General features: G+C 41.4%; 1 protein-coding gene across 11 annotated transcripts in view; it reads right to left on the bottom strand.

Moving 5' to 3' along the window:
* The window catches only part of dlgap1a (discs, large (Drosophila) homolog-associated protein 1a), a 767,710-nt gene that overhangs the window by 280,899 nt on the left and 462,189 nt on the right, over positions 1-24,622 (bottom strand). For 6 of the 11 annotated variants that reach the window (XM_043688191.1, XM_043688189.1, XM_043688201.1 and 3 more), the window contains one exon: positions 22,918-23,003. The exons of 4 other annotated variants lie outside the window; for them this stretch is intronic. The gene's annotated coding sequence lies outside the window, so the exon portion shown is untranslated. Of the gene's footprint in view, positions 1-17,596; positions 17,715-17,825; positions 17,964-22,917; positions 23,004-24,622 lie in introns of those variants that run through there. One more of the 11 variants, XM_043688197.1, reaches the window with a different exon arrangement.

Here is a 24,622-nt window from a genome sequence, read left to right as displayed (position 1 = left end):
CCGGCCGATCCGACCAAAGAGCACAGGTGTATACTAAACACATTGATCAGAACTTTTGATCCAGTCCTTCAGAGTTCCCTACATGCCCTCATCCTACATACTTCTCACGTAGGGGACTTCTACTGCCTTCCAAGGATACACAAAGCCAACACACCAGGACATTCCATCATATCAGGCACTGGGATCCAGTGTGAGAACTTCTCTGGCTATGTCAAAGGCATCTTGAAACCCACTGTACAGGGGATCCCCGGCTTCTATTGCGACACTACAGATTTCTTACAGAAACTCAGCACCCGTGGGCCAGTCGAAATGCCAGTCCTTGTCACAATAGACTTTTCAGCACATTACACCAGTGCCCCCACAATGATGGCATCGTGACAACAGCCTCAGCACTCAACACCAACAACTGCCAATATCCGAGCACCATCCTACAGCTCATCTGCTTTATCCTCAACTACAACATTTTCACCTTTGGCAACCAGTTCTTCATCCAGACAGACGGAACAGCCATGGGGACCAAATTTGCACCCCAATATGCCAACATCTTCATACACAGGTTCTCTATGCAGGACTTCCAACCAACATTATACACCAGGTTCACGGACGACATTTTCGTTCTGTGGACTCATGGACTGAAACAACTACACAGTGATATCAATGAGTTTCATCCCACCATCAAACTCACCATGGACTACTCTCTAGTATCTGTTTCATTCTTGGACACATGCATCTCCATCAAAGATGGGCACGTTAGCACCTCACTCTCCCTCAAACCCACAGATAACCTCATTATGCTACACTTCTCCAGCTTCCACTTGAAACATATTAAACCAGCATTTTTTTGAGTTTGTGAAGTTTTCCAAGTCAAAAGAGGCTAGGCTAGAAATCTTCAGGTTGTTAGAATTAGAAAAAAAGTCATCAGAATTGCAGAGGAAAAGTGAAGAAAAGCTCTACAATTCAAGAAAGAAGTATGATTTCTCTGAACTTCAGACTCTGCAATGAATAGTGCTGGGAAACAAGTTGAAACTTTGCTTTAATTGAGAGAGAGAGAGAGAAAGAAAGAGAGAGAGAGAGAGAGAGAGAGTGTGTGTGTGTGTGAGAGAGAGAGAGAGAGAGAGACAAACGCACATACACAGTGTGTGTTAGAGAGAAGACATTCCTAGAGAGAGAGCGTGCAAGCTTGGTTTGCTTGCTTCTGTTCTTTTGCGTGATAAACATGTACTCTGTTGCTAAAAACAAAAATTGCAGCTTCTTGGGACTGTCTCAGTGACCAGCCACCATGTTAACGAACAAAATAAAAAAAAAATCTATCAAACTAGGTTCCATTCTGGAATCTAACCTATCAGGTAGTATTATCAGCTAGGACTATAACAATGATACTTCCATACTGCCAAACATTAACCAGTATCAAACCATATGCCTGCATTTGTTTCTCTTCTCATTTAACTTTCTATGGAACAATATTCTCGATTAAAAATCACATTTACTAAATCAAGTTTAGCCAATGTCTGCATAACAGTTTCCAAATTCCTTGCATTCTGAACCTAGAGGTTATCCTGAGAATGCATCTAATCAGGCAAAAGTGAGGACTGCAGATGCTGGAAATAAGTCTAGATTAGAGTATTGCTGGAAAAGCACAGCGGGCCAGGCAGCATCCGAGGAGCAGGAAAATCGATTTTCCTGCTCCTTGGATGCAGCCTGACCTGCTGTGCTTTTCCAGCACCACTCTAATCTCGATAATGCATCTAATCACCCCACTGAGGGACTTTGCAGATGACACATAGCAACTGCATTGATCAATTCAGGCACACTTTCAAGTCACACTCTCCTCATGCTTGCTAGTAATTGATTATCTATAGGAAGATAGGGTGGGGGAGGAGTCTCCCTGGCTTGAACTTCAGCCATAATTTAATTATTTTTAAATTGAGATTTTACTGCTGGTCTGGTCTGGAACCCATTGATGGGACTCACATAGGCATATTCAGCTCAGAATATTGACAGAAAAGCATGGATCAGGCTGAATTAAAAATCTCAGTTAGCTTGGATAATGACGATAGGACTGGGGGCCTGAAGTACACAATTTACCAGATTACTGATTTAAGAAGTGCCCTGCAGCACAGTGCAGGAATTGTGTGGGACACACTCCCAATTTTCTTAGTGTACTTTGCAACACTAAGAAACAAGAACACAGAAAAAATCTTGATGTGGAGTTGCCGGAGTTAGACTGGGGTGGACAAGGTCAAAAATCAAACTACACCAGGTTACAGTCCAACAGGTTTATTCGAAATTGCAAGCTTTCAGAGCTCAGGTCCTTCCTCAGGCGTGGTTTCAAGAAAAAAGTCTTGCTGAAAGCAGTTAGTTTGCAGAAGAATAAATAACTGACAGTTGTGAAACTAATTAAACTGACCGAAAACTGTTCCCAGGGACCTTATAATCTGCCAAGAATGTTTGTAAGTCCTTTCAGTAGGAGATATTCAATGCAAACCTTCTTCCAACTATTTTGTTAAAGGTGATTGCATGTTCTTTGCATTTTTGTGATTAAGAGTTCATATTTCACTTAAGTTCAAGCTCTTTGTCGAAAACATCTATTGTGAGCTTACCAATCCGTTAACTTAAATGTTTCATTGAAAAATATCGAGAAGGCTAAAGGCTGCTCTTGGTTTTCAGTAGCGTGCTGCTTCATGATGGAACAATGTTAAGATAAACGGGACCTTAAGTGGTCTGAATCAGGCATTTGAGGATTGTATGAAAAGCTCTGAAACTGACCCACTTCAGAGTCACCAATGCAATGGAAACAGGACCACCCTCAACATCAGCAGTGTAAGGACTGGAGAAATTAACATAGATGGGCAGGGGATCATTTTAATGGTAGAACAGGTTATCTCTTGTTTATGTCAAGAAATAGGCATTCCAGCTGCTTTTGTGGGACAATATTGAGCAGACTTCCTGAGTGAGGCCTCTTAAATGACCTTTTAAAGCCAAGTTGTAATTCCTGATCCCAGATTTCATCTGAACATTGCAAAGAGAGTTATCTTTGCAGTAATGACTTACAAATTCACTCTCAGGCTTTCTTGGCGGTTTGCATGGAGAAAGTTAGGGCAATAAGAGTAAGTATTAGTCGCTCCTGGCTGTTGGAGTGTCCTTAGCACTGCTTTTTGGTAAAGCCTGGATAGGGTCAGTAGCAGCAGCATCCAAAAGCTGACCTCAAAGTAGTCAGATACTCCGAATTTAACTCCCTCTCCAGATGGACAGAAGTAGATCTCAGGAGAGACTGAAATCTTGAAAATCATCTCTAACCTGCTGCAAGATTAAGGGCTGTGACTCATGGTTATTGCTCTTGTCAATAGTGAATAACACGTAAAGGCCACAGTCTGATCATGTAACAGGGTATCAAACGAATGTCAAGCTGGGGGAGTTTTGTGCTATGTGCTGCTCTACAGCAGAACCATGACAAGAGTAGTCAACTGGAGACTAAGGCTGGCTTGAGATAGTTGTTCTGTTAAAATCCTTTGGCATTTGTAAGAAGCAAGACTTCTACTCCTACATTTCCACAAGGCATTCCACAAGCCAAGTCCAAAGATGTGCAGGTTAGGTGAATTGGCCATGCTAAATTGCATGTAGTGTTCGGTGCATTAGTCAGGGGTGAATGTAGGGGAATGGGTCTGGGTGGGTTGGTCTTCAGAGGGTCAGTGTGGACTTGTTGGGCCGAAGGGCCTGTTTCCACACTAGGGAATCTGAAAAAAAAAGCCCAAGCTTCACTCCCCATTTGCACTTGAACAGTTCATTCACTCTATCCAACTACAGCTAGGGACAGTCCCTGACAGCAAGGGACTATAATCATGGGTCCAGCAGACTACAGTTGCTGCATGAGACCTGTTGCATCCCTCTGTTTAAAAATTATTTTAATTACTCACATTACGACCAGCAATTTCTCCCACAGTTCTATCAATGTCTCATGTTGTTAATACAAACTGTGATCATTGATGCCCTCATTATTGACCTATTCTGGATTATCTACTGATTGTCCCATTTCCAACTCTTTGCTGCTCCTTTTGTTGACCCTCTCACTGTCCCACTGTGAACCCCTGAACCTCATATACTGCCTTGCTGCCAGATCAAAGAGTAGAGACTGAAACTGCAGGCAGCGTGGCAAGGAGAGAGGAGAATGGGGTAGGAGGGCTCAAGTAATGCACAGAATGGGAGGGTAAGTGGATAGTAAGCGAAAGAAACGAACAACAAAGCACACCGATGACATTTGTCAGACTGACTTCCTGTCTCACTGCAGTGAGGATGTCCATCGATTGGTGTCAGCAGCATCAACTCCCTGTCCCACTGCAATGAGGATGTAACTGATGGGTGTCACAGCATCGACTTCCTGTCCCACTGCAGTGAGAATGTACACCAATGGTGTCAGCAGCATCGACTTCCTGTCCCACTGCAATGAGGATGTACACCGATGGGTGTCAACAGCATCAACTTCCTGTCCCACTGCAGTGAGAATGTACACTGATGGTGTCAGCAGCATCGACTTCCTGTCCCACGACTTCCTGTCCCACTGCAGTGAGGATGTACACCGATATAGCCAGCAGCATCGACTTCCTGTCCCACTGCAGTGAGGATTTACACCGATGGTGTCAACAGCATCGACTTCCTGTCCCACTGCAGTGAGGATGTACACCGATGGTGTCAACAGCATCGACTTCATGTTCCACTGCAGTGAGAATGTACACCGATGGGTGTCAACAGCATCGATTTCCTGTCCTACTGCAGTGAGAATGTACACCGATGGTGTCAGCGTCAACGACTTCCTGTCCCACTGCAGTGAGGATGTACACCGATGGTGTCAACAGCATCAACTTCATGTCCCACTGCAGTGAGAATATACACCGATGGTGTCAACAGCATCGACTTCCTGTCCCACTGCAATGAGGATGTACACCGATGGTGTCAGCGGCATCTACTTCCTGTCCCACTGCAGTGAGAATGTCCACTGATGGTGTCAGCAGCATCGACTTCCTGTCCCACTGCAGTGAGGATGTACACCGATATAGCCAGCAGCATCGACTTCCTATTCCATTGTGTTGGCAAGATGCACAATGATAAACATTACTGGGGGTAAATTCAAACTGTAAGAAAGAGGCAATCTGGATTTGGAAATTCTCTTTGCACTCCAAGTTGTCATTTTAAATATTGCTTCAGTGCTTTAGACTAATTGGAATATGTTGTTTTGGCAAGTTAGGTGTTGGGCTGGACTGCTGTGATTTTACATCAAAATGACATTGTGTTCCTAATTGCACCATAGGATCACAATTTGCAAATATTCATCAGACTCTTGTGGGTACCTCGATCAACTAAAAGATCTGTATTATTAAAATGAGCTTATTAATGTTGTATGCACAAAATGTCAATGCCTATTGCATCTCCCAGCTCTCACATCAGAGGTGAATGAACATTGGGTTAGTTGCCTCATTGGAGCAGCCTGGAACCAAGTTCCAAGACACGCTTTGGTATAAACAAGGAGGAGGGGAGAATTACGACTACTGAGGATTTACAGGAGGCTTCATGTGCTTCTGGGCTCCATTTTTAGGTTTTATTTTTAAAAAATACTTTTAGTTTCTGACCAAGTGTTTAAGAAGAGCTACCCACCCAGGCATTATTTAAGGGACCAAATGATTGTCTTATATAGCTAATGTAAACATCTGAAAAATGCTCTGACCTAATTTCTGATTTTCTTTAGCTTTTTATGAAGCGTGTTTCCAAATAAACCTGTTGGACTATAATCTGGTGTTGTGTGATTTTTAACTTTGTCCAATTTTTGTGCGTCGCTGAAAATTGTGCCTTGCCTCCTTGTTTTACACCTGCAAAAACTTTCACAATGAGCTGCAAATTTTTGATGTGTGGTCCAATGTATTGTTTTGTCAGTTCTTTAAAAAATAAATTTGCATTTAGTGTTAAGATAGGTCGATTTTATAATTCATTACCATCTTGCTGATCCCTATTGCCCTTGACAATAATACATGCCAGTAACAGGTCGATGAGGAATCTACGTTTACTAATAATTAATAAAATATTTCCAATGACATGCTGAAAAAAATTCCCTGCACTCCAGGTTCCATCATTTGTAAAATTTAAACCAACTGACAAATACATTTGATTATATTGGACTGTAACAATGTTTGTCTATAAATGATTGTAAGCAAGTAATGATTGAGAAGCATGTTCTTTGTTTCCTCCTGAGATGGTGAGATAATATGAAGCTGGGAACAAGAGTTTCCTGATTGCTGATCCTATTCAGCTCATGGGATATCTGGAGCTCAATTGCATTTAGCCATTGGCCCATAATAGAGAAAAATTATAGCTAAAAGAATAGAAAGGACAGTAGCAATCTTATAATCAAACTGGTTAGGGGATAAGAAATGGAAAGTAGTAGTTAATGGGCATTTTTCAGCCTGGAGGAAGATGGAGCTCCCCAGAGGTCACCTTTTCTGATGTATATAAATAATTTAGATCTTGCTATGCTGTGTATAATTTCAAAGTTTGGGGGTGATACAAAAATTGGACAAAGTTAAAAATCTCACAACACCAGATTATAGTCCAACAGGTTTATTTGGAAGCACTAGCTTTCAGAACTCTGCTCCTTCATCAGGTGGTTGGCAGCAGAGCTCCGAAAGCTAGTGCTTCCAAATAAACCTGTTGGACTATAACCTGATGTTGTGTGAGTTTTAACTTTGTCCACCCCAGACCAACACAGGCATCTCCAAATCATGACAAAAATTGGAAACATTGTAAAGTGAAGAGGACAGTGTTAAACAACGGGGGCTATTGCACTGCAATGACAGTGTCCCTATTCTGAGCCTGGAGACCGAGGGTCAAGTCCCACGCATGAGAGGTGTGTCATAACATCTCTGAACTGGTTGATTAGAAAATACTGAGATTCTCAAAAGGGCAGTGAAATGTTGCTGGAATGGGCACATAATTGCTGGATGCAGCTCAATGTGTGAAGTGATACAGAGAACATTGACAGACAGAAGAGATTAAAGGGCATGCAAGGACAGAAAGGCCTGAGTGCGTTTATCCATAAGTTATTAACGGTGGCAGAAGGTGAAAGAGCAGTTAATAAAGCAGACAGTATTTCTGGTGGTAGAGATTCTATGGGTCAGAGGGTATGTACTGTACTGTATGATTCTATGAGTATTTTAGGTTTCATTAATAGGGACGTACAGAACAAGAGCAGAGAGGTTATGCCCTCAGCTGGAATACTGCAAAAGGTTTTAGGCACCACATTTTAGGAATGATGTGAATGCATTAGAGAGTGCACATAAGACGAGTCCTGGTTCCAGGGATGAGAAACTTCAGTTCAGAGGGTGGATTGGAGAAGTTGGGAATTTTTTCCTCGGAGAGAAGGTTAAGAGAGGTTACAGAAGTATTCAAAATTATGAGAGGTCTTTAAAGAGGGGATAGGAAGGAAAATATTCCCACTTGTAAATGAATTGTGAACTAGAGGGCACAGATTTTAAATGTTTTTGCAAAAAGAAAACAAACATCAGGTGAGAAAAATCCTTTTGCGCAGTGGAATGCCTGGCCTAGAACTGGGTGGAAGCAGGCTCTACTGAAACATTCAGGTGTCCATGAGTTATTTATTTAAACAAAATCAATATGCATGGGCACAGTGGCAAGGAAGAAGTTTGGTACTAAGTCAAACTGCTCAGTGAACTGGTGCAGACACAGTCTGCTGAATGACATCCTTCTGTGATTCCATGTGAATCCTCGGTGACATAGATCTATTGCTGTGCTTTGAAAATGTTAAGTGACATACCATCCTCAGCTGTTTAGGGGGACAATTCCAGATTACTACTACCTTTTGTATGAAAAAATGGTTACTAATTTATCTCCCAAAATAGTTCCTAATTTAAGGCAATGCTCTCTTGATCTGAATTCTTCCACCAGAGGGAATAGTTTCTTTATATCTGAGCTGTTAGAGTCATTTTAAATATCTCACTCACCTCATAACTTTCTAAGCACAAGCAAACACAAATCAAATTTAAGAAAGTGGTCACCACAATTTAACTTTTTTGACTCTGGTAATAATTTGGTAAATCTGTGCCATAACTACTCTGATGTAGTACAGTTTTCTAAATGTTAGCTCAAGTGACATATATCACAGATTTGGCTTCTTATTGAGACAGATATCTGGAAGTTTATTAGCAACGTATACCCAATATGATTCCTCAGACTTACATATACAGTCTGGGTTATAGATCTGCTTTATTATTATTATTATTATTACACAGCTGAATGGCTGACAGACTGGCTAATGCACTCCATACCCAAAGTATTCACTGTGTGAAAATGTATTTTCTTCCATTCCATTTGCTCCTTTTGCCAATCACTTTAAATTTTTACCTACTGATCCTTTTACATACAGGAACTGTATTTCTCTATTTACTCTATCAAACTTGGTCATGATTTTGAAACTCTCAAGCAGATTTCCTCTTCATCTTCTTCTCTCCAAGGAGAACAGTCCTAACCTCTTTAATATATCCTCATAACTGAAATCTCTCACCTCAGGAACCATTCTTGTAAATCACTTCTACACTATCTCGGATGTGTTCACATTGTTCCTTTTATATGGGGTCTATAATATTCCACCTGAGATCTAACAAACATCTTCTACAAGTTCAACATCACCTTCTTGCTCTTCTACTCCACGCTCCTCCCAATAAAGACGAAGATACTGCTTGTTTTTTAGCTGCTCTTTCAACCTTGGCACCCTCAGTGATCTGTGCACATATGTACTCAGGTTTCTCTATTCGTGAACACTTTTAGAATTGCACTCTCTATTTCATATTGTCTTTCAATGTTATTCCTCCCAAAATGCACCACCTCACACTTCTCTGCATTGAACCTCATCTGCTACACCTGACCAACTCCACTTCACCAACTTGTCTATGTCCATTTGAAGATCTTCACTGCCCTCACAGTTTATAATTCTTCTAAATTTAGTGTCATTTTCAAATTTTAAAATTGTACCCTCCATACCAAGATCTAGACCATTAATATATATCTTGAAAAGCAAGGGTCTCAAGAGGGAAGCAGGCTGATAACTTGGGGTCAAATGATTGAATGCCCCATGGCAGACCATAACATTTGAATTTAATAAAAATTCTAGAATAAGAAGCTGGCTTAATGTTGACCATCAGTGATTACGGTAGAAAACCATCTGGTACACTGATATCTTTTACGGAAGAAAATGCTGCTGTCCTACCTAGTTTGGTCTACATGTGACTCCAGACCCACAATAATGGTGGTCGACTCATAGTTACCCTTTGGGCAATTAGGGATGGGTAATAAATGCTGGCACAGGCCAGTGATCTCACAATCACATACAAGAAAAATAAATATAGATACTTGGGGAACTTCACTACAAACCTTCCTGCTTGCTCTTGTAGTCTATGACCCTATTAGTAAAGACAAAGATAGTGCATGCTTTATTAACTGCTCTTTCAACCTTGTCGCCTTCAATGATCTGTGTAAATAAACACTCCGGTTCCTCGATTGCTGTACACTCTTTAGAATTGTACCTCCTATTTTAAATTGAATTTCAATGTTCTTCCTACCAAAATGTACCATCTCACATGTATCCTCACAAGTATCCATGAACCATTAGTTTCCACTTCCTATCAATGAGCCAATTTTGTGTCCATGTTGTGACTGTCCCTTTTCTTCTATGGCCTATAACATTCTCAACATGGCACTGTTTCAAATGTTTCCTGGAAGTACATGTACACCAGTCTGAATTAGCTTTATTGTACTCATTTGAGTACATGTCACAGTGAAACATTTATAAATTGCCACTTACGGCACCATCTTTCCTAGGTACAGATTCTTCAGTACAAGTTCTTAAGAAAAAAAGTTAGAAAAATAAAGATTTAAAAAGTCCAGCATTACAGATTGCTGGAATACATTAGGTTAGATTACATTAGATTAGAATAGATTCCCTACAGTGTGGAAAAAGGCCATTTAGCCTAACAAGTTCACACTGAAGAATAACCCACCCAGACCCAATTCCCTTTGATTAATGCACCTAACACTATGGGCAATTCAGCATGGCCAATTCACCTAATCTGCACATCTTTGGACTGCGGGAGGAAACCGGAGCACCCAGAAGAAATCCATGCAGACATGGGGAGAATGTGCAAATTCCACACAGACAGCGGCCTGAGTCTGGAATCGAACCTGGGTCGCTAGAGGTGTGAGGAGTGAGCAGTGCTAACCACTGAGCACCAAAAGCAGAGAAATTGAAAGTTCAGAACAACAGCCCATCCAACCCAGTCCTAGCTTCCAGTCCATGCCAAGGTTTGACTCCAGACCATGCTGGTTTTGCCTCAAAGCTCTCGAGACCAGGTTATTGCTCTGAATATACCTCAAGGCCAGAAGTGTATGCTGTGGCCACATTGGGCCACAAGACCACCATGGGCTGCTGAATGACACCCAGCCGAGAGATCACCATGCTGGGCCACTGAGAGACCACCAGGACAGGAGAACACCATGCCAGGCTGAGGGACTGCCACACCAGGCTAGAAGACCTCCACACCAGGCTGAGCAGCTGTCACACCAGGCTCAGAGGGTGTCATGCTAGGTGTACGCTGAAGGCAGGAATCCAAGGCTGAGAAGAAAGAAGAGAGAAGAAAAAAACACTCAAGAGAAAAAAAGTAAAATCAACGGACAGTGTGGACACTGTCATCTCGGATTGACTCCAACCACTTCAACTACATTATCCTCACTGAACGTTTCTCTATTTCAAATGCATAATTTGTTCACAACATCCTCTAAAGTATATAAAGTTGTTCTAAATTAGTTCTTTATGGTCTTTGCAGAGAGGGAAAAATACAAAACATTGGAAGTTTGACATTTCTCAATGCTTCTCTGCAGTTGTAAACAGCGAGGACATTTCCACTTACACAGAAAACTGTTTTATGTTCATTTGGAGGTTCTGACAACTAGTCTGTGTCTTTTGCCACTGTGCCTTGGTGCAGCTGCCCCAGGCTTTAATGTATCTCTCAGCACATGGTCCTGGACCTTTCTATAAGCCAGTCTGCAGTATTTAGTTGAGGTCAACTTTTCCCTCCCTGGAGTCAACCCAGGAGGAAATGGTAGGTGCATCTGCAGATTACGTCCTAAAACCTCTTGCACTTAGTTATGCTTATTGTCTACTCTGAGAGATTCAGGGTGCAAGCCCAAGATGTACTTTTGACATATCATTTGGTACAATTTCCAATCTTTTCTTTTATATTCTTGAAATATAGCTTTTGGTTATAATCTAGTAGCTGAAAAATAATATATTAGATCTCTGCTTTTGATCAGTTGCAAAGTCTCACATTTTAATTTTTTTTCCCAATCAATCTAATTTACATTATGCCTGTTAGGTACAGACATTCTTGTATGCATTACATTTTATTTTATTCCTTCTGTGTGTTTCTGTCTCTGGCTTACTATTAGTTCACTGTGTCTTTTTATGTTTCTTATTCAAACAACAATCTCCAATATCAATTTTTATTTCATTTCTGTTCAATCCATCTTTCCTGCCTGGTGCTCCAAAGTTGTCCTTTTTAGTTTTAGAAACTGTTTTGGCACAACCAGCTCTGGGGGAGTCATTCTATGTAAGGGACCAACCATATTCTTCCTTCCTCAATCAGTAGACTCCAACAGCCAACTGTTTCCTCTTTTGCTGTCTTCCCATCAGCTTCAAACAGATGGACGGTCGGCAATATGGATCATGTGGCAACAGGTCAGAAGTAAATCAACTTCTTGTTTCTCTTTCATTCTTTCTTGCTTTCACTTTTGTTCCTCTTCTGTTTCCCTCCACAGCCATTTCTCATTTCTCCCTCTGGGAAAACGCACATTTTGGCTCTAACACTGCTGAAGAATTGGGGAATGGTATTTTCAAGAACACTTACCTCCATTGGCAATAGTGCAATTCCAACAGGGATTGGCTCGCACACTTCATTCTGCACATGTGCTAGTGTCTGTGCTGATCTTCAGGCAGTTCTGCACAAGCGCAATCTCAGCTGCCGTGAGAGGTACTGTACAGAGAGAAGCTTGCTTACATTTTTTTAAAACGTACTGCTTTAAATTTGCTTTTGTTTCATTAATAAATATGATTTCAACCTTCATTCAGGCTGTGTTATATGTTGCCTTAGACTTTTGGGTGATTTTTGGGTGATTGTGAGTGATATGTTTTGCTGAGCTGCCCCTAATCCCACTTTTCCCATAAGCCCCATTATTTCTATCATGCAAGGTTTGGCTGGAACTCAACTCCGGCGTTATAGGAGAGCTACCCGTATTTTTATTTCTCTCTCTCCCCATTGTTTTCTCTTCACAAGCAACTGCTTTTGAGTCTGACACTGACACTAGAACACAATTTTAGATTATTTCACTGTCATTTCATTTCAAAAGAACGTTCTCCTTCCATTTATAGATACATGCCAAACTAAAAAGCGAGCAACAATGGATTGACACTTTCAAAACAATAACACAGTTTTTTTAGAAAAAAATACAACTTGGAAACAGCTCTGAACCAAGCCACTTAACTTGTGAAAACATGTCGCTACTATTGAAATAGCAACGTGACATACATTTTTCATAACTTTAGCTACTGTTATAGCCATCATTCTATCATTATTCAAGCAGGAGTATGTGAAAGTAGCATTGACAATGACAGCTAACTTTGATCTTTCTGAAGGGATTTTGAAAACTCAAAGCACAAGATTTATTTTTGAAGGAGGTCTGGTTTGATTTTGATGCCACGTTTGTCATATTTTCCAGAGTTTGGAGTTTACTCCATGTTAAACATTCTCTCTATATTTAACACAGCATTTCAGATGGACTGCTGCAGTTTAAGGTGGAAGTTCACTACATTCTCAAGGGCAATTAGGAATACATAAAAATGCAGATGTAGTTAGTGATGACATATTCCTGTGAACAAATAAATGAAAAAAAACAGTAGTGGTCGATGAGAGATTTTTATGAATAATAAATTTAGCGATTTCAGAATTATAAATTATTAAATGGTAAACCAGTTGAGTGCAGACAACAAAATGCTCACTAAATGAGATAAAAGAATCATTATAAGTGCCCTGTGTATTCACACTGACTGAATAAATATCAATAAAATGATAATCAGTGGCTCTGGTTCATGGTGGCTGATGTTGTATGAATACCTTTTTTTTGTATAATTTCCATTTGTAAATGAAACAAGAACAAAAACATTTTCCACATAGCAAGTATTAAGGCACGAATGGACTGCCTGGAAATGTACTGGAGGCAGGTTCAAGTGAGGACATTAGATGATTATTTGGATAAAAACAATATGCAAAGATATGGGGACAAGGCAGGAGATTGGCATTGGGTAATGATGCTTGCCTTGAAGAGCCAGATGGATCAAATGGCCTCTTTCTTTGTGTAACAATTCTGTCATTTTTACTTGACATTTCTGAGAATATTTTATGGCAGAATCTTATAGGGACCTAAATGTTGTTGGTTTATAACGAAATTTGAGGCAGAATTGCATAAGATGTCCCCAGAGACCTATCTTAAAATTGGGAGCAACTTGCTGCACCTTTTTAGCATCAGCCAGGAGTCAAGGTGAGCTTCTGACTAGGGAGCAGTGAGATGCATATTAAAGAGGGACATTGTTTGATTAATGTCTTCATAACTCCAGAGCTGGCCTCATTCATATGAAGCTCTGTACCTTACCATGCATGTTGAACAAACTATCAGGAATTCTCATGATACAAGTTAAAGCAGGTACCCAGCCACTTCAGCTCATTATTGGCTGTTGTTAACCTCCACGTCGCTCTTTGGTTCTGAGGTAAAAATCAAAGGCACCAGCCTCACACACCACTTGTCCACTGACATTGACATCTGAGATTTTCAAACTCCTCAGGATCCTCATTGCTCCTCTCTACAGGCAAGATGCTTAGGAAGCACAGAATTGCATTGCAGGGTGCACCGGCAACTTGCATTAAATGCTGCTGCAAGGACACATTGTGCTCAGGGACAGGCTCAAGGATGGGACCAGACTACGTCTCACAGCTGCTCACTTGCTCTCTTGGTGCTCACTGATTTCGTGCCTACCTGGATGCTTACACAATCCATGCCTTGCCTTGCTGTGCCTATTAACACAGTAACACAGCCAGGCAACTTGCTTTCCTGCTCAGTAGTCCTCAGTCAAGGAAGCAGATGGTATGGCATTGTGCAATGTCTGCACCATTGCCAGCAGAGTGTGCAGTAAACACACCGCATGTGCAGCAAGGAGGCAGCCATGTTTCAAAGTCTTAAGGGATTAATCCGCACCCAAGTCTTTGGAGGTGCCCGTTAGTCAGGAGGTCCTGGCCCAGCAACTTAAGCGCAGCCTCTCAATGCCAGTCCATTGGTCATGGTCAGATATCCATTTGGAGTGTTCTCAGTTGAGCATTTGATGATCCAGGAAGTAGATCATGTTCAGTGCTGTGGCTCCAGAGGAGCTATCCATACAGTAGGATTAATGCAGTTGGGGAGATGTACATGCATCAGTCAGGGATCTGGGCCCTTCTCATTCAGGGCTGTCTGCTTTGGCCAGGTAAGTGGGTGGGCCATGGTTAGTCTGTTGAGTCCATGCAGTAAAATTAAGGTGGAAAGTAGTTGCTGTGTGACAAGGGGTGTCAGGACCAAGGGAAGGAGACTCAGGAACTCTGAATCTTCCTGCCAGGACTGCAGCATTGACATTATAATGGGGGATCAAAATGACCCAGTGTGATCTTGGGTCAGATGGCATTGATCACTGTCCTGATGCATTTGTAGGTGCACAATTGAGAGATTTCACACAGGTCACCTGAGGCTCTCTGGAAAGAGCCAGTAGCAAAGAGCGGAAAAATCACCTTCTACTGGGAGAGGATGGCATCCCACTCCTACAGCCCGCAGGTCCCGCTCTAATCTCTGGCACAGTTCAGTCACAATGTTCCAGGACATGCAGAGTCTGCATTGGCACTGCACCTTTCTCTTCCACAGGAAATGGAGTCAGGGCCAGAAAACGAGAGGCTTTATGCATATCCCACATATACTGAAGGGCACTGCAGCTGTGACCTCTCCCTGAGCTGCTCTAGGCGTGCCTCTCCCTGAGCTGCTCTAGTAACTCCTTCATCGATATTCATCCTTGTAGGTAGGCAGCCACAGTGAGCGGCATCCCAGCAGCAGCAGCAGAGACCATCACTCTTGGTGGAAAGGACCTAAATGGAAGCACATGTGTTTCTGGGATTACAGAACCATAATCGGTAGCTAACCCTGCAGATGAGGGCTGATCACAATTCATCTCACGGTGAGACATGCTGGATGTGAATAATAGGGGACAGATCAGTGGTTAGCACTGCTGCCTCATAACGCCAGAGAGCCGGGTTCAATTCCCGCCACTGGCGACTGACTGTGTGGCGTTTGCACATTCTCCCCGTGTTTGCGTGGGTTTCCTCCGGGTGATCCGGTTTTCTCCCACAGTCCAAAAATGTGCAGGTTAGGTGAAAGGACCATGCTAAATTGCCCGTAGTGTTAGGTGAAGGGGTAAATGTAGGAAAATGAGGTCTGGGTGGGTTGCGCTTCGGCGAGTCGGTGTGGACTTGTTGGGCTGAAGGGCCTATTTCCACACTGTATCTAATCTAATATAATCTAATCAGCATTGGCCATCCACGTTCAGCCTCAGCCTATGCAGTCAGTTGCTGAAGGTGCCGTGCTGGCTGAGTGACCACCAGGTGTCAGTGTAAAGGGACTGCCTGCAGCACAGCGTCACCCTCCAAACCCTACACCCACATCAAACATTGACTCTCACACTGCATTTCACACAGGCAAGAGTTAGACTTACTCAACAGATAAAGACTCAAAATTGTATGGCTCAAACAGGACCCTTGGAAGTCAAAATAATAAAAAGACCATAAGACATAGGAGTGAAAGTAAGGCCATTCGGCCATTCAATGATGGCTGATGGGCATTTCAACTCCACTTTCCCGCAACCTCCTCGTAGCCCTTAATTTCTTGCAAGATCAAGAATTTACCAATCTCTGCCCTGAAGACATTTAATGTCCCGGCCTTCACTGTGTTCTGTGACAATGAGTTTCCACAGGCATTGGCATGTTGTACTGTCACTGCTGCTCACGCCAACATTACTGAGATGCCCAGCTAAATTTACAAGCACCAATGGCATGTAGCCAATGTTTGGGTACAGAGGTGAGGGAAAGAATAGGAATGTTTGACCACGAAGAGCTATGATGTCATATGTATGGTGCCATATATATACCTTGCCCATGTTGCTGATAAGCCTTAAGTCGAGTCGAAGATGATCAGACCAGCCATGATCTTGCTGAATGGTGGAGAAGACTGACTGGGCTGAATGGCCTATTTTTGCTCCCATGTTTTATGGCGGTACAGTCTTCCACAAGCTGCAGCGGGTTTCAACACAGACACTGATCTATGGTACATCATGTATGGTGACGGTTAGGCATCATGCAGTCTCGGTAATATCTGGGAATACACAGAGACTACACAAAACCCAATCAAACTTATAAGATGCGAAACTTTCAATACAGATTGCTGCCACCAAACTGCCTTCTAAAGGTTTCTTTCTTTCTTTTCCCTTCGTGTTGTCACAGGTTCCACGAGGGCTGGAGGGAGTCTGCCCAACAGTGCAATGTGTTTGCCCTGTAGGTTTGGCTGTGAGATCCTGAATGACTCAAACACACTGAAGGTCTTCACGTCAGAGGCAAGTGGACTTCTTTTGGCTTGAACTTCCCAGTAGCATAGAGGGTCAAGAGGATGGAGGTGGAAGGCCTGGCCACCTCTGGAGTGTCCTTCACGGAGACTCGAGGGCTCTATGCCTGCTTCCTCCTCAGGTTGGGTGCCACCTGGCACCACCTTGTGTCCTAGTGATGGATGCCTGGTAATGCACAGGGAGAGAGTGAGGACTGCAGATGCCGGAGGTCACAGTCGAGAGCATGGTGCTTGAAAAGCACAAGTCAGGCAGCAACTGAGGAGCAGGAGAGGCAACGTTTCAGGCATGTGCCTTTCATCAGGATAATCATTCCTGATGAAGGGCTTATGCCCAAAATGTTGATTCTCCTGCTCCTTGGATGCTGCCTGACCTACTGTGCTTCCCCAGCACCACACTCTCGACTCTGACCTCCAGCATCTGTAGTCCTCACTTTCACATGGTATGCGCATTCAGTTCCTAGTCCCCTTGGTGCCATGCCTTTGGTCTTGAGGGGCAATGGAGTGTAGATGCGTATGTCTTTCCAGCATACCCTAAAGGCGCTGGACCTGGCTGAGATGGATAGGTTACCAGAGAGTAGCTACCCTCCTGTGGCTTTAAATCTTTGAGGGCCATTGCTTCCCCATATCCCTGTCTGCTGCTCCTGTCACTCCCAGTGTATGTGGATGAAGACCTCGATTGCTGGCACCACAGGGGCCTCCTCCTACCTGGGGCTGAGTGGGTGCCTGGTCTCTGGCAATCCTCCGAGTGCCAGCAGAACTGGGGCATTTCTTCATCAGCCAGCTGTAAAGCGGTCACTATGCTCACCAGATTGTGCTCCCAAACTATCTATGTCTGATGTTCCCACAGTTCTCGAGTCCTCAGAAGTTGGTTTACGATGGAGCAGGCCGTTTCTCTAGCGGATCCGTGGGCATCCCACCGGTAACTGCAAGATGAAAGAAGGTGTCACAAGCCAATGGTTCGAAGTGATGTGCAATGAATGACACTGACAATGAGATTAACCATGGGTTGCAGTGGTATGAAGAGTAGCACTTACTCTATCGATAGGAACATGGATGTTTCAGCTTTCCCTAGGGGCAGTCCCAGTATTTTGCAAGGGACAGGATTTTTCCTTTTAGGGCTAGGTGCCTGATATTGGACAGCCCTTCCACACAGCACAGAGCTCTACTACTGGATGCCTTCTCCTGCAATGAGAGAAAGGGAGGGATTAAGAAAGATGAAAGTCAGTGGCATTATGTTGAAGTCAAAAGTGGTGAGGTGTCCTTGATGACGGAGTGGGCAGTGAATGCAGGGTAAGTGTTGTGGGAGGCTGTACAGAAATGAAATCGAATAAGGTAAGATCCATGCTATAATCAGAATGGCAGAGTATGAGCCTTGGTGGGATGTGGGTGCAGTACAAGAGAGGGAGTGTGGCAATTACCCTGGAGTGGACAGGAGGTGGTCACGGACCTTCTTGTGGGGCTGGTTGCCATCACCATGCAAGATGGAGATGACATTGAGTTGGGCAGTGACCTCAGACCAAGCTGTCACAGTCTGGAGTCATGGTCTCCTTGGCTGGCCTTTGGGAGGAGAACACCCTTCTTCTGCACCAGCCCCCTCCTCCTGAGCCACAGGATCATAAGTAGTAGAAGTAGGCCATTTGTTCCATCGAGTCTGTTCTATCATCCAATGAGATCATGGCCTCCAACTTACTTTTCAGTTATCTACAAACTTGGCTATAGTCCATTCACTTTCTTCATCCAAGTTATAAATATATATGGTAAATAACTGCGGCCCCAGCACTTATGTCTGTGGCAGTTGACTAGTTACAAATTGCCAACCTGAAAATCTCCCCTTATTCCAAATCTGTCTTCTTTTACTTAACCAATCGTCTAACCATGCTAACATACTCTGTCCAACACCATGGGCTCTTATCTCATTAAGTAGCCTTATGTGTGATGCTTTACTGAATGACTTTTGGAAATCCAAACATATTACATCTACTGGCTCTCATTTATTTACACTGCTTGTTACCTCCTCAAAGTACTGTAATAAATTTGTCAGGCATGACTGCCACTTAATGAAGCCATGCTGACTCTGCTTGATTTTGTAATGGATATTTCAAAATGCTAAGGTATTAATCCTTGATAAATGTCCCAATGACAGAAGACAGGGGGTTCAGGTCCTTGTCGGTGAATTGTGGCACCATCTTTCCCTTCTCTGACATCTTCTGATTGAATGTCTTTGACCAGGCAGGGCAGCTTCAGAATACCGGAGCACAGTGGCTTTTTGCAGATGTCACGACCACCAGGGATGTTGGTCTTTCAGTGGATATCCTTTGAGAGTTGAGGTGTTCCAGGAACATCATGTGGCAAGTTGGGCTAGAATTGCACATAAGGGGCAGCGTAAGGCCAAAGTAAATAGTTAATGAGGCGAGAATTGGTAAAATACGGTGAGAAAGCTAAGCCTCACCCGGAAATCTCAGTGCAACTTGCACTTAGCCAAAACAAGTGTAACATTGAGCCCACTTTATCTGTATACTTAACCATACAAACGTAACATCATGGTCCTTTCTGTGATATATGATTGGGGTGGGGGTGGGCGTTCTCAAAAATAATGAGAACTGTTCCTTTATAATGCCAGGATAGATCACATGGCTTTTTTTTGTTATACGGGGTTCAAAATTCTTTATTGATGTTTTGAAATTACATTCCACTTGGTTAGTTTTACTGTGATGAAACAAAACTGGTTGCTTTTATGCAAAATGTGCAATATTACCAAATTTGTATGGCTCTACACAGACTGCTGACTAGCTGCAATAAGCTTATCTATGCAATACTACTTTAGTCACGTAATAATGTTTAGTGAGAAAAGCCTTAGGTACTTGGTATGCATATGACAAACATCTATACCAATAAAGTGTAACACTCAACGTTGGAAAAATTTTCTGTCTGCTTTTCTTGTAATTGCTTTATCAATAAACACAAAGATTTTAAAGCATATGCAGAATATCATAATGAATATGAGAATTGAGTACAATGCATAATAGTGCTTAGAACTCATTCATACTTGACAAATTAAAATGCAATTAGACAAATCTAGATTCACAAATCGCCATATGTCATGAATGACTAACATAATGAACAATATTGATCTATTCTTTGTCAAATCCTGTTTCCTGCATTGTTATAATTTAGCTATTGCAATTTTTCTTGCTGCAATGTATATACTTTATATCCAAAACTATTGTGTTGTTTGTTAGTTGAACAGTGGATAGGGTCAACTTGAGACTAAAGGATAGAAATTTAATTCAAGAGACGGCACCAAACGGATGATATGAGATCAACCACCCACTATGCACAGCACCTGGGTGTAATTCCACTGCCTGCAATGGAACAAGATATTGGTTGATTCGTATTAGGCATTCAATCAACTATTGCCTATTATTGCAACATCACCTGAGATTAATTCTTATTCATAAAACCCTTAACCCAGATATTTCACTATGATGCATTATACAACTTGTTGATATATTGATATCATATTTGTTTGCTTTTACCAGAGGTAGCTCTTAATGTCTAGGTTAAAAACATCTTCTGAAAAAAATGACACAAATTTGTGAAACATTTATATGACAATAACATGGCACAAATTTTGTGCAATACTGTAAAATAGTGATAAAGAATTGACAGCCCATTTGCCATCTTTTCAAATTGTTACCCGCATTGTGGAAAAATCTACTGCAATGCAATTTCCAAGTTTTTAAGCTTTAAATGTTTTTCCTGTGAATTACAGCCTTAAGAAAAATGCATTGCAACAAGCAGGACATATTTAGCATTTTTTGCATCTTCACTCAATGCAAGAAATCAGTAAATTTCTAACATTATTCTCAAAACGTTCTTATTGCAGAACATGTGTAATTAGTAATACAAAATGTCATACTATAACTGATATAACAACAAGAGCTGTAATATGTAATTATATACCGATACTTCAAGGAATTACATTTTTCATAATACCCCATTGCCATTAAATCTCATTATGTGTCAATGCTCCTGCTGAGGAAAGGCAGCAATCACTCCTGACCCTTCATTTGGTCTCAGTGATGCTGTCCTTTCTTAGCAACGTCTGAACAGTAAATTCTTGATTCACTTAATTATCATTATGTTCTCTGAGGGTTTTAAAATATATATCAGACAAGTTTACATTATTAAAATTTTATCAAGCTCTTTTGAGTTGGAACTCTTCATTATACCCCACTTCACCACGATCCCTCCAGCTCTACTGAAGATGGGAACAACATGATGTGGCAGCTCAACCATATTACAAACCAAGCTATTTCCCTGGAGAGAGCATAGGAGCTTTTAAAAACATGATTGACTCTGGGTTTTGTGCTGATTTAGAAGTAAATATGTGAACAAGACAAACCGTAAGAGAAATGTTGACCTTATCTTAAACCACATTAAACAGAGGAAGAATTTCCTTTTGACTGTTTCAAATCACAAATCCTGCTGCAGATTTGTTCATTTTATGCTGCTCTTCTTTATCAGTGAGACCACAGTCTAAGTTGAATACATAGCCTGCATTGTCCATCTTCTTTATCCTGTTAAACAGCAGCATCTTGTTTTTGGTCTTTTCTTGGCTGAATTTGTTTTTGTTTCCTACAGAAGCTTGGAATCTTGCTTGTCATTCTTTCTGAAATTCTCCAAATATTTTATAGGTTGTCCACTCAGGATATGTTCACTGTTCTTATGCTTGCAGTGAACAGTATGGGTCACAAAATTGAATGTTGTATATTGAACATTGATTCATGTTCCTTTCAGTTGCTCCTTTCTGGCAGCTTAGAAACAGTGAGTTGACCATATTGCATCCTACAGACAATATCCTTTCACTACATTTCTCAATTTGAAAAAAATATCTGACTAAGTTTACATTTGGCATTTGTATTCCAGCTGCCAAAACTCGACAGACGTTCGACACAATAAGATAAATTTATTTTGGTCGTGCTAGCAACATGGCATAAAGGATAGGCCACACATTAGAAGATGGCAAATGGATAGCTATACATCATGCTGTCACTATTAGCATTATCTCAAGATGTGCTCAATTTTACTTGATAGGTTTCTGTTTATGAAAACAATAATTAGCACCCATCAGAAAGAAATCTGAGTACTTAACTTACTACATGAGGACTGACTATTAATTTCATTCAAGGTATTCAAATATATTTACAAAGAATAGTTTTTTAAAAAAAAGCTGATTTTCTATTCAATCAATTGGATATCACATCAGTAGGGGTAACTCAAACCTGAGAGACAAATCAGGTAATTGGTGAACAGGACTCTACCAGGCCTACCCAATGATGCCAGCAGATGGTCTGTATCAGAATGATATGTGGAGCTTATTTGGAGACTTTCAGTACTCAACAAGCAACTCACTGATCAGACAGTTGGGAATGGGAAATCCAGCAGTATTGTTAGTAAATGAAAAGCTGGTCTGGAGACCAACAGAAGTCATCACAGTGGAGATTGAGGGGTAAAGCGAACTGGCAATGAGCCAGGACCTCTTTACAAGGACTACGTGCATTCATGTTGATCACCACTGCCTTCTTTACACATTGAGCATTATTGTCCCTTTAAGAATCATTTATTCACCTGATCACTGTTCATTTCAAAAATCTAGTTGAGAGGTCCCCATTGCAGCTAGGGGAGGTGAGGGGGTTGGATGGCGAGGAGGTGCAGTGGGTGGTAGATGTAAAAGGAGAAGTGAGTACTGTCCCATTTTCCAGCAGCAAAAATCACCAATTATTTTCACATCAAATGGTTTCTCTTCGAAGCTGTACCCAGGTGTATGATCTCCATGATCTGACACGTATTATGTAGTAATTTAATAAATGTTGAAAAGCTATGAAGTGCATTTGTTGTATGTTATTCAGCTGCTCAGATGTTACTAACTTGATGCTATGATTAAATTAATGTCCAGTACTGTGCTCTAGTGTTAAATAATCAATTCTATGAAAGCTTTTTTTTAAGTTGGCATTTGATTTTCATAAGAGATTGAAATTTAACAATAGAACAGTAGTTTCAATTTTCAAACACATTTCACATTTTTTGATGGTCTCCTCTAGAAATGAAAAGTTAATTAATTACCTTTGCCCAGGTTTCCCAGCTCCTTTTTCTTTTCTGCTTCTTTGTGGTTGTTTACTTCCCATGTGCTCCTCTGATGAAAGTTTCAGCTAAAAGAAAAGTTAAAATGGAGGGCAATGAGTTGATCAGGAGAACTGCAGTGAAATGCATCACTTGCAAATAGGGAAGTCTGGCTGTAATGTTACAAGACACCAATCAGACTGTGAACAGTTTTGGACTCATTGTTTAGGGAAAGATATGCTGGCGCTGGAGGCAGTCCAGAGAAGGTTTATTTGGTTAATTCTTCATATGGAAGGACTTTTTTACGAGAAGAGGTGGAGTAAATTAGACTAGCATTCACTGGAGTTGAGAAGAATGATAAGCTACCTATGTGAAGTATAATACAATTCTTCGGGAATTTGACATGGTAGAATTGGAGAAACAAAATCATGAATTCATCTATCTTAAATGGATGACCCATTATTCTGATTATGCCCATTATCCTAGACTATCACATAAACTCTCAGTATCTCAACAAAAAAGCAAAGAAAAGCAGATGGTGGAAATCAGAAGCAAAATTATAAATTGCTGTAAAAATTCAACAGGTCAGGCAGAATCTGTGGGGAGAAAGCAGACATCATATTTTGAGTCCAGTGACCATTCTTCAGGACTCTTTCCACAAAATAAGGGGTCATCCATTTAAGACAGAGATGAGGAGGATTTTCTTTTTCCCCTGGGAGCTTTGTAAATGTGTTGAATTCTTTACTGCAGAGGGTTGGAGAAGCTATGTTTTTGAGTATATTCAGGCCAGGTGTTCGCCTTCTGCTTCCATGTCTCATTGTCAAAAGTGTAGCATATTGCATGATTTGAGCATTTGTTTTATTTCCCTTTTTCCTGATCTCTCTGTTGGGCAGATGGGGGTGGGAGGTGAAAATGAAGTTGTTCAAAAATGGTTGCCTGCTGTGAATTCATACATTAACTCTTTTCTCAGTTTAATATCCCTTGGAAAGTAGCCAGAAACATTAAATGAAGTATAGTCAAATATGTACCATTCTGTTCCCTCTGTTTGGTCTCAGGTTATCAGGAAATGAAAAATGTGCTGATATCTTGCAATGTAAAATGAGTCTTAAATACATATTGCACAATACTTAATGTTATAACTTACTTTTGCAGGATTTCTATTATAGATGTTATAGATATTATTAATTTTCTTTGACAATGATACTGAAACCTAGCATCTTGTAATCAATTTATGATTGGGAGGAAAATAGTGAATATGAATTTTCTCAATTTGGAGATGCCAGTGTTGGACTGGGGTGTACAAAGTTAAAAATCACATAACAACAGGTTATAGTCCAACAGATTTAATTGGAGGCACACTAGCTTTCGGAGCGACGCTCCTTCATCAGGTGATAATCAGGTGTCGCTCCTTCATCTGATGAAGGAGCTGCGCTCCGAAAGCTAGTGTGCTTCCAATTAAACCTGTTGGACTATAACCTGGTGTTGTGTGATTTTTAACTATGAATTCTCTCAGATGAGAGATTAAAAGTATTCAGAGGACAAATTAACAATGATCAAGTCATGCTCATTCCATGGGATAGTTCATTGGGCGCTGACAGAAAGAGCAGAAATAACATTGTATCCTACCCTTGAAAAGATGACATAGTATGTAGACAGGCCAACAAGGGGCGAGGCCACATTAGATATGGTACTGGGTAATGAACCCGGC

This window comes from Chiloscyllium plagiosum, chromosome 4 (assembly GCF_004010195.1).
Source record: "Chiloscyllium plagiosum isolate BGI_BamShark_2017 chromosome 4, ASM401019v2, whole genome shotgun sequence".
NCBI lineage: Eukaryota > Metazoa > Chordata > Chondrichthyes > Orectolobiformes > Hemiscylliidae > Chiloscyllium > Chiloscyllium plagiosum.
The sequence above is the reverse complement of the archived record's forward strand: the minus strand, read 5'-3'. Positions and strand labels throughout refer to the sequence as shown.